Genomic DNA, 18,514 nt, shown 5'->3' on the forward strand with positions numbered 1-18,514 from the left:
CTACCACCTTCACCCCAACCAGATCATTACCTAGGAGCAGGTCAGCCCCGTCCACAGGCAAACTAGGGAGGGTCCCGAAGCTCGGTTGCACTCCAGGTGCACCCAGTGTACAGGTACAGGCATGCACTGCCCTCCAATACCATTCACCACCATTCTGGTGTTCACTGCACACTCTGGGGGGAAAGGGGGCCATTTCCCAGTAAAAATGATCTAGTGGTCCCTGTGTCCCTGAGAATTAGTGTGGGCTTGCTTGCCCCACTCGAGGGGTATGGGGTTACTTTCCCTTCAGACACAAAACCCTGATAGTCCTCAGGAATCCTATTAAATTTTCTTGCACTCTTAAGGCGGTTAAAGCCACAGCTTGTTCTGCTGTGCTTTCCATCAGGTTCTCCTCTTCACTGAGCAGGTGTGCCCTGATTAACCCTACTGGTTTTCCCTTTAGTTTCCAGCAGTCAGCTTTTAAATGCCCTGCTTTATTACAATGGAAGTACACAGGTCTCCGGGTCTCACTCTTACTGCTCACAGCACCTTCATTTTTGGCTAGGGGAGGGCCCCCTGTGTCTTCTGCTTTTCTTTCTCTCCCAGGACTGCTTGGGTTTCTATCAGCTTCCCACACTTTGTCCTTTTCAGATTTGTGTGGGTGACTAGGAAAGGTTCTCCCCGGGAGACCGACTTATAAATTAAAGTAAACTCATCGGCCAGAACGGCCGCTTGCCGGGCTCTGAACCCGCTGCTCTCTACATGGGTCTTTATGGAGAGTGGGAGAGAGTCTTTAAATTCCTTTAACAGAATTATTTCCCTGAGGTTCTCATAGCTGAGCTGTACTTTAAGATCCCTCAGCCACTGGTCAAAAGCCAGCTGCTTACTTCTTTCAAACTCCAAAAAAATTTGATTGGCTTGCTTCTTGAGGGTTCTAAACTTTTGGCGATAGGCTTCGGGTACTAATTCATATGCCCTGAGGATAGCATTTTTGGTCAGTTCATAATTTGATGAACTCTCATTTGGCAACCAAGGAATAAATTTAATTGGCTTTTCTGGTTAGCTTGCTTTGTAGTAAAAGAGGCCAGGTCTCAGCTGGCCATTTTAGCAGCCTTGTCAGTTTTTCAGAAGACTCAAAATATGCTTCTACATCTTTCCCATTGAATTTTGAATTAGTTGAGCTAGTTTTAATAATTCTGTACCCAGCCCTGAATTATGCTGCTCCATATTGGCCATGCTTTCACTGGGGTTACTCTGTCACCCCCTAGCTGGCTCAAGTCATCTCAGCTCTCTCCACATTCCTTCTGGAATATTCTTTCCCCCTCTCCTGCCTTTCATTTTCTTCACGTTCCTTCTGGAAGGCTCTCTCTCCCTCTCTCTCTTTCCTCAAATTCAAGTTTCCTCTGTTCCAGTTGTATCTTTGCTAGCAATATCCTGTCAGAGTCTATTTCTAACCCTGTTTCTGCTTCTTCAGATTCAAGGGAAAAATGGTTAGCCACTAGTCTTAGGAATTCAGACTTCCTAGCCTTGCCATGTACAGTGATCCCACACTGCTTAGCCATTTTTCTCAACTCCTCCATAGACAGTGCTTTTAACTTATCCCAAGTTACTTCACCCTGGCTTGGAGAGCTGCTAGCTTCAGTTGCAGACATGTAATGCAGACATTCAAGCACACACAGCCACAAGAAAACCTTTATTGAAATCTTGCTCTTTTTTGATTGGGAACAATTTGGCTTCCCATTTCCAATTTCTCTCGATTGTGGGTAAAATCCAGGATGGAAGCCCCCAAATTACTGTTTCAACCAGGTAAGAAAAGGGGTCTAGAGTTCCCTCTCAGCCTTCACCTGGTATTACCGTAACAGGGTTTAATTTTAAACACACCATATTGTTAGCTCTCCCTTGGTGAATCCTTGTTCACAGCTTTCCAATTATAAGGCACAGAAACCAGCACAAACAGGTTTTCTTAGGTTTAAAGAAGAAAGGTTGAAATTTATTAAACTTAAACTCTAATTTGGCTAACACCTACAAATACATGACATGCTCACGCTAGCATGCATATGCGATACTCACATGCGGATAGAGACAGAACAGAGCAGAAGAAATAAAGTGGAAAAGTTTGAGGCAATATCTGAAGAGGGTTTTTGTTACGGTTCTTCGAACTCACTATAGAGTCCTTGATTGTAGGTAGATCTGGCTTTTCGTTGGGGCCCAGTATTCTTCTTAAACCTTGTTCACTGTTGGAGACTTTTCTCTCTTGGGGTTCATGTGTCTTCAGTGGATTTGGAGTTTCATGAGAAAGAGAGGGAGAGCCAGACAGGAGAGGCTGTGGCAAGCCAGCCAGGAGAGGTCTTTTCAGTCCAGTAGCAAACAACCACACTGAGTTCAAACTGTTTGTACCATCCACAAAACCCCAGGTTGCCAAGCAGGTTAGTCATGTGACTAGCTGGTCTGACCATGTCTTGGCTCTGTGGATTATATCATCTTAGCAGGGCCTGGAATGCACTTCCCTGCCTTTAATGTCTGGTGCTCAAAGTCCAGTGTGGATTAAATGGATAAGGGGAGTAACCTCTCTTGAACCTATTGGTATGTAAATGTCTTCCAGCCAAGTGTCTGGCAGCCCTTGTAACAGGCCTTCTCTTCTTTCCAGTAACAATTTGAAATTTAATGTCCATGTAGCAAAGTTAATATGCCTCATTCTTGGCAGGTGGGGGCCAGCATGACATAAGTCAAAACGTAATTTGCTTCAATGCCAGTTTGAAGAACATGCTATAGCTTTACAAAATGTAGATTTGAACCAATTTGGTGTGAGCAATATACTATATTAATTTAATTAAATCACGTGTCTCCTCCTTAACAAAATGCATATGCATGTGTTGAAAATGTGAGTTGATTTATTGAACACAGTTTAAAAACAAAGTTCTAGTTTGCACAGATTAGTTGCAGTTTGGATCATTGTGTGGATGTGAAATGATATGGGGTTATCTGTGGCTCAGTGATTGCACTCTCACCTCTGAGTCAGAAGGTTGTGGGTTCAAGCCCCACTCCAGAGACTTGAGCACAAAACATTACTGAGAGAGTACGGCACTGCCCGAGGTTCCGTCCTTTAGAAGGAGAGGTTGAACTGATGTACCATCTGCATTTCAGATGGATGTAAAAGATCTCATGATGGTATTTGAAGAAAAGCAGGGGAGTTCTCCTGGCTCATATTTATCCCTCAACACCACAACTAAAAACAAATTGTAAGGTCATTGTCACATTAATGTTAGTGGGATTTTGCTGTGCACAAATTGTCTGTTGCGCTTTCTACATTAGAACAGTGACTACACTTCAAAATTGATAGTAAAGTGCTTTGGGCATCCGGAGGTCATGAAAGCTGCTGTATAAATGCAAGCTCTTCTTTGGTCCAGATAAAATTCTTTTATAGCTTAAATATGGGATCATAAGTGTAAAATAAATGTGTTTCATAAGTGAAAGTTACTTCACAGCTTACAAGTAACAAAACCTTATATCAGCTGAAATCTTTTGAAAGTTTCTGCTCCTTGATCAGTGTGGATAGCAAACTAATTTATCCTGATTTCAGTCACCGGTCCAGGTACTGTAGTTGCAAGAAATGTTTTTTGCTGGTTGTGTTCTGGACTTGACTCTCTTCCTGCTTCTGATGACCTTCATAATATTTTTGAAGGTATGAAACTCTTCAATTTTCCAGTATTTTCTCCCACCCCTTGGTTCTCCTAGTGATGTACTTCAGGGCACAGAGAGTGGATGATTTGCCCCTAGTTTTCCACTGGCATTGTCAAGATTGTTTGACACAGTGGGTTACTATACTGATTATATGTGGGACTTTTTCAAATGTGGCATAGCTGATGAGAAGGAAATTCTCTCTATGCTGTCTTGTACCATCATGAAATGGATTTGGTGAGTCTAAGCCTACTTCTGAGTGGATGTGGATCGACAGTACAAAACTGCCCACAATTTGAAAATTAATTTGCACATTCAAAATAGCCCAAAAGATGATTTGTCAGGGAAATGGAAAAGTTCATGCTGGTACATTAGGGGTGCTGTTTGAGGTGGAGTTGTTATGGCGCCGTGCAAAAAGATTTGGTTGCAACCCTGAGATCCAGACAGCCTGATTTTCCAATATTAATGCACATATTAATGAGCACAAAGAAAATCCCCTGAAAATAGAAATTTCAGAAATCGTGCTAATTGATCAGGATACAAAACTTTCCTTCATTCGGGAAGATATTTGTCATTTCAGTGTTACATGTAAAAATAAGGAGCATGCAAAATTAAGAAGTGTTCAACCCATCTAGCTATGTCTTTTAATTTTTTTAACACTGGGTCCCTACTACTGAAAATGTTCTGTACTCTTACCAACATAACTTTTCATATCCTGAACCACACTTTTTCACTTCTCTGTGTATTTTGTGTTTTAAACCAATTGATGCTTATATGTTGCTCTAACAAAATTCTAGGTTTATATAGGGCAATAAATTAAAACATTTCCAAATCACTGACTGACAGCTGGTAGTGTTGAATGGTAATGCTTATACTGCATCAAATTACAGCATTCCTTCTGTTCAATAGTATTGAATCTCTGCCTTTGGTGTCATATGCTTGAAATTCATACATTGTCAATAAGGTTTAAACCAAATCCCCAACCGAAGTTACTAATACCAAACTTTTTGAGGTTCGAGAAATAATGAATCCCTTGCTAAAATGATGATCCTAGATTTTTAAAATCCTGAATATATAACTTCCATTTTAATGCCAAATTTCTACTGCTTTATTTGCTTTCAGTGAGCTGAGCCATCGATGATTTAGGTTGACTTGTTCAAGCTTTTTACATTATGTGTTCAACCCAGAATATCCAGTGGAATAATTCATGTGCAAAGGGGGACGCAATATCTCTTGCAAATACATTTAAGATGTAAGTTCAAGATTTTGAACTTTTGATCACCAGTCTTTGATAAGGGACAATGAGCACCAGAGTTTTAAAAATGCGATGTTGGCTTAGGGGATATATTTTAAGAGAAGACACGGCATTGTTTTAAAATCTATTTATATGGTACTAATACAGCTGTGCAAGTTAATTGTAGTTAACCTATCATTGCATCTTGCATATAATCATATTAACCCAAATTTTGCGGTAGGAATAATAGTGAAGCTATCAGTGCTCACTGTTATAGAGAAAATCAGACAGCAGCTTCTGGGAAGTCGGGAAGTTGCTCTTCGCTTTGCCCTGCTCCTCCATAAGCTTGATACGCAGGTACCTTGCTGAGAGACTCTGCAGTTAAACACATGATGGATATGAAGTTGTGGTACTTAACCACTCGATACTGAACACGCCAGAAAAACTGACAGCTTGTCGATGCAAGTGTGAGTTGTTAGCAGCATTTTAAGTCTCAAATACGACCAAACAATGCCTCTGCGACTGAAAAGTTACATTTATAAGTGTAGAGTATCATTCCTTCAGATTTTAATTATTGTTGGGGATTGAATGTTTTTTACTGTTTCTTTTTATCTCCCTCACTTAGTCCCATCTTTCCCCTTCATTCTGTACATGATTTTACATTGAATTAAACTCTGCGTGGCTCAGTAAGACTACAGTCTGATTGGTTGAAGAGACTGGCTACTGCTTGCTCTGTGCGCAAAGGTCCCATTAGAGCTCACCTTGATGTATCAGACTGCCAGTGACCGAAATATTCTGCGCAAAAGCCAACATAAATTCTGTGGGCAGCAGTAGGCGTAATATATGTCTAACGCCTTTTGTTCGTCACTGACGGCAAAACCCAGGATGTTATTTTTGTTGGATTTCTTTTTAGTGGGGAGTTGGTGGAAGCGTATGAGTTACAAATGTTATGACTTGCGTAGCTGTATTTTCAGTGTGCAAACATCTCACTATGTTTGCATTGTTAGGACTGAGGCGGGAGGACTGCACTGTGTTTTCTAATTCCACTTCTCCACAGGTCACAACATATAGAACCATAGAAAAAGTGCAGCACAGAAGGAGACCATTCAGTCCATCATGTCTGCGCCAGCCGAATACACTATCCGCTCAAACTAATGCCACATTCCAGCACCTGGTCCATAGCCCCGCAGGTTACGGCACCTCAGGTACATATCCAGATATCTTTTAAAAGAATTGAAGGTCTCTGCCTCCACCACCATTCCTGGCAGCGAATTCCAGACACCCACCACCCTCTGGGTGAAAAAGTTTCCCCTCATGTCCCCTCTAATCCTACCAATCACCTTAAATCTGTGCCCCCTGGTAACTGACCTCCTGCCAGGAGAAACTGGTCCTTCCTGTCCACTCTAGGACCCTCATAATTTTGTACACCTCAATGAAGTCACCCCTCAGCCTCCTCAGTTCCAGGGAAAACAACCCTAGCCGATCCAATCTTTCCTCATATCTGCAACGTTCAAGCTCTGGCAACATTCTTGTAAATCTCCTCTGTACTCTCTCCAGAGCAATTATGTCCTTTCTGTATTGTGACCAGAACTGCACGCAATACATCAGCTGTGGCCTAACCAACGCTCTATGCAGTTGCAGAATCACATCCCTGTTTTTGTATTCTATACCTCGACCAATAAAGGAAAGCAATCCATATGTCGTCTTCACCACTCTATCCACCTGTCCTGCCACCTTTAGGGAACTGTGGACATGCACTCCAAGGTTTATATTTAAATGTTTACCCAGTTACCAATACGGTCAATCATAGACTCTATTTTTATGCCAGAATAAAATAGACCAACCGGGTTTTTTTTACTAAACAACAAAATTATCATTTATTATAAAATAAGTCTTAACCAGTAACAAAACGAGGCATGAAAGTACAGATTGAAATATGGAAGTTCCAATTTTACTTTACTCTCTCACTCTCACTCTCACTCTCTCTCTCTCTCTCTCACACACACACACACACACACACACACACACACACACACACACACACACGCACATTAACCAAAAAAATAGAAATTTTCTCTTTCGAGCTCTGTTACAAAAAAAAAGACAAAAAATGGCCAAATGCTTGCTAATTCTTGAAGAAGAAAAGAGAAAATATGGACAAATGTCTGTTGTCTCTTTTTGGTTTGGCCTCCCAAATACATGTAGACAGCTGTCACTGGGATCTTTCTAGAACATTTCTTTTCAGGCAACGTTGAAGATCAGTTTGGCAGGCTTTCCAAAAGAAATGTGACAACAGGGGTTTCTGGCAGGCTTTTCAGGAGAAATGCAGCATCAGTTTCTCTATATCTTACAGGTGATTCTCAGGAAGTTCTCAAAGAGATGGAAGAGGATGCTGATGGTGATTGCTCTCTAGACTGGTTTTCTCCAACTGCCTTCAAAACAGTTCACACCCCAACACACTGTCCAAAGTGAAACCAAAAACAATATCTCCAGAGTCAAGCCTCCTGACCCCTATAAATCTTGACCTGTGACTTTTCTATAAACATCGCCCTCAAGTCAAAAAGCCCCTGCTGGGTATTTATCTGAAAACAGGTGACTTCCAGTAATAATTGTTTTCAAACAAGACCTCTCAGTGACCTTTCAATGACCCCAGTGAAAAAACATCCATTGAATCCTTTTCAGTTTTTCCAAATCAAACAATGTCCATAATTCAAAAATACGAGTTCTCAAAAAAAAATTAACCAAAATTATAGAAGCACCATCATAACAGCATCATCAGCAGAGAACCATTGCATCATCCTTTGATATTAATAGGGATATTTTTTAAAATTACTTTATTGTTAGAAGGTTGAACCAGCCTTTTCACAAGATCAGTGTAGATAAAATCTCATTTTACTGTAATAATCTACCACAAGACTCGATCAGGTGATGAAGGTAACTCAGCCCATCATAGCTCATTCATCCTTGAAAACCCCCATAAAGGTTACTTAATACTGGCCTATCCTATCTGGAACTCTGTCCATTTTGTTACGACCAAGTGACAAAGAGGTCAAGGGGTTCCCTTTCAGCCTTCACCTGGTCTTACCGCAACAGGGTTTAATTTTAAACTCACCGTGTTTTTAGCTGCCCTTTGGTGAATCCTTATTCAGCACTTTCCAATTATAAGGCAAATAAACCAGCACACACAGGCTTTTGTCAGTTTAAAGAAGAAAAGTTGAAATTTATTAAACTTAACCTTTAAACTCTAGTTCGGTTAACGCCTATGGATACACGACGTGCCCACGCTAGCATGCATATGCGATATACACATGCAAATAGAGACAGAAAAGAGCAGAAGAAAAAATAAAGTGGAAATGTTTGAGGCAATATCTGAAGAGTTGTTATGGTTTCTCGAGCTCACTGTAGATTCCTTAATTGTAGGTAGATCTTGCTTTTTGTTGGGGCCCAGTCTCTTTCTTAAACCTTGTTCACTGTAGGAGACTTTCCTCTCTTGGGGTTCATGTGTCTTCAGTGGATTCAGAGGCTTGTGAGAAAGAGATGGGAGCAGACAGGAGAGATCTTCTCAGTCCAGGAGCAAACAGACTTTCTGCCCAAACTGTTTGTACAAATTCAAAAAACTCAGGTTGCCCAGCAGGTTAGTCAGCACTTACCTTCCGGGTGAGTAGCGGAAAGGAGTCCAGGCACACCAGAGTTTGAAAACAAAGTGACATCACAGGAAAGCTACAAGGTGATTTGTTGGTGAGTAACTGCTGTTAGGGAATAACTCTAAATAGTTGGGTTAGAACCTTACTGTTAGGGTGTGTGTGTAAATAGCTTAATAATAAGGAACAAGTGAGTAGCTTTTTTTTTGAGTAAGGTTTGTTTTAACTAGTGAACTCTATTGATTTTTAGTAGGATTTATCAGTACTGGTAAGGTTTTATTAATAATTCGAAGCTGTTGTAATATTGGTAAGGTTTTTTTAGCAGTAGCAAAGGGTCAACTAATAAATAAAGGAATGGCAGAGTTGCATCAACCTTGAGAGTGCACCTCCTGTGCTTTGTCGGAGCTCCAGGAAGCTTTCCGTATCCTGGAGAACCATTTGTGCAGGAAGTGTCATCAATTGAAGCAGCTTGAGTTCCGGGTTTTGGAACTTGAGCAGCAGCTGGCAACACTGCAGTACATTCATGAGGGTGAGAGCTACGTGGATAGCATGTTTATAGATGTGGTCGCCCCACAGCTTGAGAGTATGTAGGGAGAGAGGGAATGGGTGACCACCAGACAGTCAAAAGAATCAGGCAGGTAGTGCAGGAAACCCCTGAGTGCATTTCACTCTCCAGCAGGTATTCAGTTCTGAATACTGAGGAAAGTGATGCTTCACCTGGGGAGTGCAGCCAGAGCCTAGTCCATGGCACCCCGGGTGGCTCAGCTGCACAGTGGGGTACAGGAAAGACTGGGAGAGCCATAGTGATAAGTGATTCAATAGTCAGTGGAACAGACAGACATTTCTGTGGCCACAGACGTGAATCCAAGATGGTGTGTTGCCTCCCTGGTGCCAGGGTCAAGGATGTCACTGAGCGGCTGCAGAGCATCCTGGAGGGGGAGGATGAACAGCCAGCAGTCATGGTCCACATCAGAACCAACGACACAGGTGGAAAGAGGGATGTGGTCTTGCAGTCAGAGTTTAGGGAGCTAGGTAAGAAATTAGCAAGCGGGACCTCAAAAGTAGTGATCTCCGGATTACTCCCAGTGCCACGCGCAAATGAATATAGAAATAAAAGGATAAGACAGATGAATGCGTGGCTCAAAAGATGGTACAGGAGGGAGGGCTTCAGATTCCTGGGACATTGGGACCAGCTCTGGGGGAGATGGGACCTGTACAGGCTGGGCGGGTTGTGTCTGAACAGAACCGGGACTGAGTTCATTGTTGGACATTTTGCTTGTGCTGTTGGGGAGGGTTTAAACTAGTTTGGCAGGGGATGGGAACCTGAGGGTAGACTCAACTGTGATAAAATCAGAAATTAAAATGGAAGGCGGAAAATTAATGGATGGGTCTGGAAGACGGAGGGAATGAGGGTTAGAAAATTTTTTTAAAGTTTGTCAATGTTCAATGCATCTATTTCAATGCAAGGAGTATAGATAGACACGTGGTGTGTGATATCATAGCTGTTATCGAAACATGGCTTAAGGAGGGACAGGAATGGCAGCTCAACGTTCCTGGTTACAGGGTTTTCAGACACTATAGGGAGGTGGATAAGAAAGGAGGGAGAGTGGCAATTTTGGTCAAGGAAACTATTACAGCTGTGAGGAGGGATGATATGTTGGAAGGTTCATCAAATGAGGCCATATGGATTGAGCTAAGGAACAAAAAAGGGGCAATCGCACTGCTGGGAGTGTACTATTGACCCCCCCAAACAGTCAGAGGGAGATAGAAGAGCAGATATGTAGGCAAATGTCTGAAGTGCAGGAACAATAGGGCAATAATAGTAGGGGATTTTAATTACCCCAATAATAACTGGGATAGTTTTAGTGTGAAAGGAATCGAGGGAGCAGAATTCTTGAGGTGCATTTTGGAGAACTTTTTTGGCCAGTATGTAGCAAGTCCAACGAGAGAGGCCACAGTTTTAGACTTAGTTTTAGAAAATGAAAATGGGCAGGTGGACGGAGTGGCAGTGGGAGAGCATTTTGGTGGTAGTGATCGAGGGCCGAAGGGCCTGTACTGCGCTGTAATGTTCTAATGTTCTAATAATTCAGTCAGTTTTAACATAATTGTAGAAAAGGACAGATAGAACAGGAGTTAGAGTTCTCAATTGGGGCTAGGCCAATTTTACTAAACTGAGGAGTGATTTAGCATAAGTGGACTGGAAACAGCTACTTGAAGGTAAATCAGTGTTAGAACAGTGGGAGACATTCAAAGGGCAGATTCAAACGGTTCGGGGTAAACATGTTCCCGCAAAGAAAAAGGGCGAGGCAGCCAAATCTAGAGCCCCATGGATGTCAAGGAGCCTACAGAGTAAGATGAGGCAGAAAAGGAAAGCTTATGTCCAACACCAAGAACTAAATGCTACAGAGAGCCGAGAGGAGTATAGAAAGTGGAGGGGTAAAATCAAAAAGGAAATTAGGAAAGCAAAGAGAGGGCATAAAAGAATATTGGCAAGCAAAATCAAGGTGAACCCAAAGATGTTTTATCAATGCATAAAGAGTAAGAGGATAACTAAGGAGAGAGTAGGGCCCATAAAAGACCAAAAAGGGGAACCTGTGTGTAGGAGCGCAAGATATTAGTATGGTTCTTAATGAATACTTTACGTCTGCCTTCACAAAAGAGGGGGACAATGCAGACATTGTAGTTAAGGAGGAAGAGTGTGAAGTATTGAATGTGATAAACCTAGGGAGAGAGGAAGTATTAGTGGGATTAGCATCCTTGAAAGCTAATAAATCACCAGGGCCAGATGAAATGTATCCTAGGCTGTTAAAAGAAGCAAGAGAGGAAATAGCAGAAGGTCTGACCATCATTTTCCAGTCCTCCGCGACACCCTGGTCCACTCCTCCATGACCCCACCACCTCGTCCCCTTCCTGCAGCACCTTACCCTGCAATCGCAGGAGGTGTAATACCTGCCCATTTACCTCCTCTCCCCTCACTACCCAGACCCCAAACACTTTTAGGATTTTTAGTGTGTTTAGTGTGTTTAGTTTGTTTCTACTGTGCCTACCCACTGTTGCTGTTTTTTTTTAAATTTTAATGTGTGTGCTTGGCGTGCTTTGTGCTTTACAGTCTATTCACACCCTCTCTGTACTAATGCTTTGTCTTTCAACACACTATTAACATACAGTTTGCCTTTGTTCCATGACCTTCTGATCAGTTATTCTCTGTGACCTTGTCCTGTCAACACCTCTTTTGTTATCTCTTGTCCCCACCCCCCCCCCCCCCACACTCCAGCTTTACATGCTTAAAATCTTTTACATTTCTAATATTTGCCAGTTCTGAAGAAGGGTCACTGACCTGAAAGGTTAACTCTGCTTCTCTCTCCACAGATGCTGCCAGACCTGCTGAGTATTTCCAGCATTTCTTGCTGGAGGATTGGAGAATTGCTAACGTTGTACCTCTGTTTGAAAAAGGAGCAAAGGATAGACTGAAGAATTCCAGACCAGTCATTCTAACCTCAGTAGTGGGCAAATTATTGGAATCTATTCTGAGAGACAGGATAAGCTGTCATTTAGAAAGGTTAATCAAGGATAGTCAGCATGGATTTGTTAAGAGAAGAACTTGTTTGACCAACTTGATCGAATTTTTTGAAGAAGTAACAAGGAAGATAGATGAGGGTAGTGCAGTTGATGTGGTCGACATGGATTTTAACAAGGTCCCACATGGCAGACTGGTTAAAAAACTAAAATCCCATGGGATCCAGGTGGATACAAAATTGGCTCAGTGGCAGCAAACAAAGGGTAATTGTTGACGGGTGTTTTTGTGACTGGAGGGCTGCTTTCAGTGGCGTTCCGCAGGGCTCAGTACTGGGTACCCTGCTTTTTGTGGCGTATATTAACGATTTGGATGTAAATGTAGGGGGCATATTGATGGTCTGGTCAGATGGGCAGAAAAGTGGCAAATGGAATTCAACTTGGAGAAGTGTGAGGTGATGCATTTGGGGAGGTCAAACAAGGGAAAATACTGAAAGGTGTTGAGGAAGTAAGGGACCTTGGAGTGAATGTCCACAGATCCCTGAAGGTAGCAGGACAGGTCGATAAGGTGGTTGAGAAGGCAAATGGAATCCTTTCCTTTATTAGCCGATCTATAGACTATAAGAGCAGGGAGGTTATGCTGGAACTGTATAACTCATTGGTTAGGCCACAACTCGAGTACTGTGTGCAGTTCTGGTCGCCTCATTACAGAAAGGATGTAATTGCACTAGAGAGGATACAGAGGAGATTTACGAGGATGTTGCCAGGACTGGAAAAATGCAGCTATGATGAAAGATTGGATAGGTTGGGGTGGTTGTTCTTGGAACAGAGAAGGCTGAGGGAGATCTGCTTGAAATGTACAAAATTTTGAGGGGCTTGGATACAGTGGAGGTGAAGGATCTATTCTCCTTAGCAGAGAGGTCAGTGACGAGGGGGCATAGATTTATAGTGATTGGTAGAAAAATTAGAGGGGAGATGAGGAAAATCTTTTTCACCCAGAGGGTGGTGAGGGTCTGGAACTCACTGCCTGAAAGGGTAGTTGAGGCAGAGACCCTCAACTCATTCAAAAGGAGTCTGGATATGCACCTCAAGTGCCGTAAGCTGCAGGGCTATGGACCAAGTGCTGGAAGGTGGGATTAGAATAGGTGCATTGTTTTTCGGCTGGCACAGACGCGTTGGGCCAAGTGGCCTTTCTATGATTCTATAACTAGCTGATTTGACCATGTCCATTTGTGTATTCGGCCATCTTAGCAGTCAACCTGGAATGCGAGCTCCTCCGCTTTCAACGCCTGGTGATGAAAAGTCCATTATGGGTTGGCTGCTTTGTCCTGCCAAACACTGTCTGTTAATATGTAAATAGCTGATCTGTTTAACAAGTCTTTTCTTCACAACAGTAACAGTTTAAAATCAATGTTCATGACAAAATTAATGTGCCTAATTCTTGGCAGGTGCAGGCCTAGCATGACAATATGTTGATCATCCTATGTGATGAACTTCCTGACAGCAGTACTAAATTTATATTTTACTAGTTTCACCCTGTGCTTCCTTGCCCTATTGTTATGGTTTGTTTTGAAATAATGTTTTACATCTACCTTTTCTGCACCATTTTTAATGCCCCTAAACCAGTGCCTCTCGGTCTCTTTTCATGAGTGAAAAGTTAAGTGTGGTCTAACCACAGCACTCTACAGTCTGAGCAGGACAACTTCTGCCATGCACTGTCTTGACCATATAGTTCAGCATATTGTTTGCTTTGTTGATTGCTGCTGTGCAGTGGTGAAACATCTTTATACAATTAACTCAATGGTTCGGCATAAATCTTTAATGTCTTCTAGAGAATTGAAATTTTCACACTTTCTTTTACACTTCTTCCCACCTCAATGAAGCAATAGTTGCTACACACTGTTGTGTTGTCACATGCAGGATGAGTTTGCAATTTCATTTTCTTTAGTCGTCTTCAAAATATAGTTACATTTGTGGATGTCAATAGAAAGAACAAGATGTTGAATGTACTTTCAAATCCGATCAGATACATAGGTTGTATATTTGTACAGGCTTTTATAGTCTATGAATTAGAAAGCGTGACTCATATACCAGTACATGTGATCTTGGTTTCTGTGTGATACCATTTTTGCAGATTTTTTTATTTGTTCATGGGATGACACAAAACCATATGAGAATATTGTTGTGAGGAAGATGTAAAGCGGCTTCAAGGGGATTTAGACAGACTTAGTGAGTGGGCAAGAACATGGCAGATGGAATATAATGTGGAAAAATGAGGTTATCCACTTTGGTAGGAGGAACAGATGTGCAGAGTATTTCTTAAGTGGTATGAGATTAGAAAGTGTAGATGTACAAAGGGACCTGGGTGTCCTCGTCAATAAGTCGTTGAAAGCTAACATGCAGGTGCAGCAAGCAATTAGGAAGGCTAATATGTTAGCCTTTATCACAAAAGAATTTGAGTACAAGAGTAGTGAAATCTTGCTTCAATTGTATCGAACCTTGGTTAGACTGCCCCTGGAGTCTTGTGTGCAGTTTTGGTCTCCTTACCTTAGGAAGGATATTATTGGCATAGAGGGAGTGCAACAAAGGTTCACCAGACTTGCTCCCGGGATGGCAGGACTGTCCTATGAAGAGAGATTAGGGAAATTGGGCCTGTATTCGCTAGAGTTTTGAAGAATGAGAGGTGATCTCATTGAAACCTACAAAATCCATAAAGGGATAGATAGGGTATTGGGGTGTATATGGGATGGTTTTCTGGACCAATACGTTGAGGAACCAACTAGAGAACAGGCCATCCTAGACTGGATATTGTGTAATGCGAGAGGAATAATTGACAGTCTAGTGGTGCGAGATCCCTTGGGGATGAGTGACCATAATATGATAGAATTCTTCATCACTAACTGGAGGAGGTGGCTCCACAAATATTCCCATCCTCAATGATGGGGGAGCCCAGCACATCAGTGCAAAAGATAAAGCTGAAGCATTTGCAACAATCTTCAGCCGGAAGTGCCAAGTTGATGATCCATCTCGGCCTCCTCCTGAAGTCCCCAGCATCACAGATGCCAGACTTCAGCCAATTCGATTCACTCCACGTGATATCAAGAAACGACTGAAGGCAATGGATGCTGCAAAGGCTATGGGCCTTGATAATATTCTGGCAATAGTACTGAAGACCTCTGCTCCAGAACTTGCCGCGCCCCTAGCCAAACTGTTCCAGTACAGCTACAACACTAGCATCTACCCTGCAATATGGAACATTGCCCAGGTATGTCCTGTACATAAAAAGCAGGACAAGTCCAACCCGGCCAATTACCGCCCCATCAGTCTACTCTCAATCATCAGTAAAGTGATGGAAGGTATCATCAACTGTGCCATCAAGCGGCACTTGCTTAGCAAGAACCTGCTCAATGACGCTCAGTTTGGGTTCCGCCCGGGCCACTCAGCTTCTGACCTCATTACAGCCTTGGTTCAAACATGAACAAAAGAGCTGAACTCGAGGTGAGGTGAGAGTGACCGCCCTTGACATCAAGGCAACATTTGATCGAGTATGGCATCAAGGAGCCCTAGCAAAACTGAGGTCAAGGGAATCAGGGGGAAAACCCCTCCGCTGGTTGGAGTCATACCTAGCGCAAAGGAAGATGGTTGTGGTTGTTGGAGGTCAATGATCTGAGCTCCAGGGCATTACTGCAAGAGTTCCTCAGGGTAGTGTCCTAGGCCCAACCGTCTTCAGCTGCTTCATCAATGACCTTCCTTCAATCATAAGGTCAGAAGTGGGGATGTTCGCTGCTGATTGCACAATGTTCAGCACCATTCGTGACTCTTCAGATACTGAAGCAGTCCGTGTAGAAATGCAGCAAGACTTGGACAATATCCAGGCTTGGGCTGATAAGTGGCAAGGAACATTCGCGCCACATAAGTGCCAGGCAATGACCATGTCCAACAAGAGAGAATCTAACCATCTCCCCTTGACATTCAATGGCATTACCATCGCTGAATGCTCCACTATCAACATCCTATGGGCTACCATTGACCAGAAACTGAACTGGAGTAGCCGTATAAATACCGTGGCTACAAGAGCAGGTCAGAGGCTAGGAATCCTGCAGCAAGTAACTCACCTCCTGGCTCCCCAAAGCTTGTCCACCATCTACAAGGCACAAGTCAGGAGTATGATGGAATACTCTCCACTTGCCTGGACGGGTGCAGCTCCAACACACTCAAGAAGCTCAACACCATGCAGGACAAAGCAGTCCGCTTGATTGGCACCCCATCTACAAACATTCACTCCCTTCACCACCGACGGACAGTGGCAGCAGTGTGTACCATCTACAAGATGCTCTGCAGCAATACACCAAGGCTCCTTAGACAGCACCTTCCAAACCCGCGACCTCTACCAACTAGAAGGACAAGGGCAGCAATGCATGGGAACACCACCACCTGCAGGTGCCCCTCCAAGTCACACACCATCCTGACTTGGAACTATATCACCGTTTATTCACTGTCACTGGGTCAAAATCCTGGAACTCCCTTCCTAACAACACTGTGGGTGTACCTACCCCACATGGACTGCAGCGGTTCAGGAAGGCAGCTCACCACCACCTTTTCATGAGCAATTAGGGATGGGCAATAATTGCTGGCCTGGGCAGTGACGCCCACATCCCATGAATGAATTTTAAAAAATCAATATGGAGAGTGACGTAGTTGATTCTGCGACTAGGGTCCTGAATCTTAGTAAAGGAAACTACGAAGGTATGAGGCACATGTTGGCCCTGACGAATTGTGAAATGTTACTTAAAGGGATGATGGTGGATAGGCAATGGCAAAGATTTAAAGAGTGCATGGATGAACTGCAACAATTGTTTATTCCTGTCTGGTGCAAAAGTAAAACGGGAAAGGTAGCCAAACCATGGCTTACAAGGGAAATTAGAGATAGCATTAGATCCAAGGAAGAGGCATATAAATTTGCCAGAAAAAACAACAGACCTGAGGATTGGGTGCAGTTTAGAATTCAGCAAAGGAAGACCAAGGGATTGATTAAGAAGGGGAAAATAGAGTACGAGAGCAAGCTTGCGGGGAACATAAAAACTGACTGTAAAAGTTTCTATAGGTATGTGAAGAGAAAAAGATTGGTGAAGACAAATGTAGGTCCCTTACAGTCAGAAACAGGGAAATTTATTATGGGGAACAAAGAAATGGCTGACCAACTAAATGCATACTTTGGTTCTGCCTTCACAAAGGAGGACACAAATATCATTACCAGAAATGTTGGGGAACACAGGACGTAGTGAGAGAGAGGAACTGAAGGAAATCCGTATTAGTAGAGAAATGGTGTTGGGGAAATTGATGGGATTGAAGGCCGATAAATCCCCAGGGCCTGATGGTATGCATCCCAGAGTACTTAAGGAAGTGGCCCCAGAAATAGCGAATGCATTGGTGGTCATCTTCCAAGATTCTATAGATTCTGGAACAGTTCCTACAGATTGGAGGGTAGCTAATGTAACTCCATTATTTAAAAAGGGAGGTAGAGAAAAAACAGGGAATTATAGACCAGTCAGCCTGACGTCGGTAGAGGGGAAAATTCTCGAGTCCATTATCAAAGATTTTATAGCAGAGCACTTAGAGGACAGTGGTAGAATCGGGCAGAGTCAGCATGGATTTACGAAAGGGAAATCATGCTTGACAAATCTACTAGAATTCTTCGAGGATGTAACTAGTACAGTTGATGAGGGGAAGCCAGTGGATGTGGTTTATTTGGACTTTAAGAAGGCTTTCGACAAAGTCCCACATACGAGATTAGCATGTAAAATTAAAGCGCATGGGATTGGGGGTAGTGTATTGCGATGGATAGAAAATTAGTTGGCGGACAGGAAACAAAGAGTAGGGATAAATGGTCCTTTTTCCGAATGGCAGGCAGTGACTAGTGGGGTACTGCAGGGATCGGTGCTAGGACCCCAGCTACTCACAATATATATTAATGATTTAGATGAGGGAACTAAATGTAATCTCTCCAAATTTGCAGATGACACAAAACTGGGTGGGAGGGTGTGTTGTGAGGAGGATGCAGAGAGGCTTCAGGGTGATTTGGACAAGTTGAGTGAGTGGGCTAATGCATGGCAGATGCAGGATAATGTGGATAAATGTGAGGTTATCCACTTTGGTAGCAAAAACAGGAAGGCAAATTATTATCTGAACGGCTATAAACTGAGAGAGGGGAATATGCAGCGAGACCTGGGTGTTCTCGTACACCAGTCGCTGAAGGTAAGCATGCAGGTCCAACAGGCGGTAAAAAAGGCAAATGGTATGTTGGCCTTCAAAGTGAGAGGATTCGAGTACAGAAGCAGGGATGTCTTGCTGCAATTATACAGGGCCTTGGTGAGGCCACACCTGGAATATTGTGTGCAATTTTGGTCTCCTTATCTGAGGAAGGATGTTCTTGCTATTGAGGTAGTGCAGTTTACCAGACTGATTCCTG

General features: G+C 42.9%; 1 protein-coding gene across 6 annotated transcripts in view; it reads left to right on the forward strand.

Moving 5' to 3' along the window:
- The window catches only part of vti1a (vesicle transport through interaction with t-SNAREs 1A), a 428,909-nt gene that overhangs the window by 201,441 nt on the left and 208,954 nt on the right, over window positions 1–18,514 (forward strand). The gene's annotated exons all lie outside the window — the stretch shown is intronic.

Source organism: Heterodontus francisci, chromosome 20 (assembly GCF_036365525.1).
Source record: "Heterodontus francisci isolate sHetFra1 chromosome 20, sHetFra1.hap1, whole genome shotgun sequence".
Classification (NCBI taxonomy): domain Eukaryota; kingdom Metazoa; phylum Chordata; class Chondrichthyes; order Heterodontiformes; family Heterodontidae; genus Heterodontus; species Heterodontus francisci.